The sequence below is a fragment of the Myotis lucifugus genome, unplaced genomic scaffold (genome assembly GCF_000147115.1).
Source record: "Myotis lucifugus unplaced genomic scaffold, Myoluc2.0 scaffold_59, whole genome shotgun sequence".
NCBI classification, from domain to species: Eukaryota; Metazoa; Chordata; class Mammalia; order Chiroptera; family Vespertilionidae; genus Myotis; species Myotis lucifugus.
Window position 1 is genome coordinate 2,936,450 of NW_005871107.1, and position 1,064 is coordinate 2,937,513.

Sequence of the window (1,064 nt, forward strand, 5' to 3'; positions counted from 1 at the left end):
GCAAAGTCAGAGCTACAAGAGACATCAGAGATGAAATCTGTTCCTGTTTTATAGATGAGGAAATTAAGGTCTAAAGTAGCTATGTGACCTGTCCCAGGTCAGAAGCTGATTAGGGACAAAGCCACAGCTGGGATCTCCTGCTGCCATGCTAGAAGACAGGAAATCCTGAGTTATGTGCGGAGTGAGCAACCTTTCCCCTAGAAACAGCCCAGCCGGCCTTGATTCAGCACCCTATTTTATCATGAAACATTAAAAAAGCAGCTATTTATTTCAAGTGCACCCATTTAATCTTGCATATCTACCCAATATCTAACCATATTCAACAAATGTTTCCTGAGTGCCTACCAAGTTCTGCACGTACTATACAGAGACAGCTGCTTGGAGAGGCTTTCCTCCTAGTTAGAAGGTCATAATACAGAGTGAACAGGAGTCACTTTCCTCTGGACCACTTATTCAATCATGTTATTTTATCTTGGAGTACTTCTATAGCCCTCCCTCGCCCCTTCATATACAGAACAGACCAAGGGGCCAAGGATTTTGAGTTTTTCTGCTACTTCCAATGCCTGTTTTGAGAGGGTGTTAGTAAAAATGTCCACAGATTGATGTGAAGTTGTTATTGCTCCTTTTGTTTCGAGAGACCTTTGCTCATTAGACGAAGTGACAGATAGCTTTGACTTTATTTAGATCACAGGGACTCCAGGTGGCAGCCCTAAACACAGTCTTCATGGCTTTGGATTTCCTTTTATATGGTACCTGTTCACCATTAGCTTTTGTCTTTTTCTGCTGCAGCTAATTTACTTTCCTCCTGGACCAGCAGGGAGAAGGGGAAGGGGTGTGGACAGGGCTTGCTGAGGACTGTGACACCTCCTAGACACCAGGTCCACCCCAGCCCGCCCTCCCAGACCTGGGCGGGATCCATCACTCCTCCCGCTCAGCAGGAAGGAACCCCCAGGGCAGGGGTCCTGCCAGGAGTGGGAGTGGGGCTGAGGGTGGTAGAGGAAGAGGGAGGTCAGGGAGAAGGGGATGGATAAGAAGCCAACCCCATCCACCCTGGGACCTCAAAG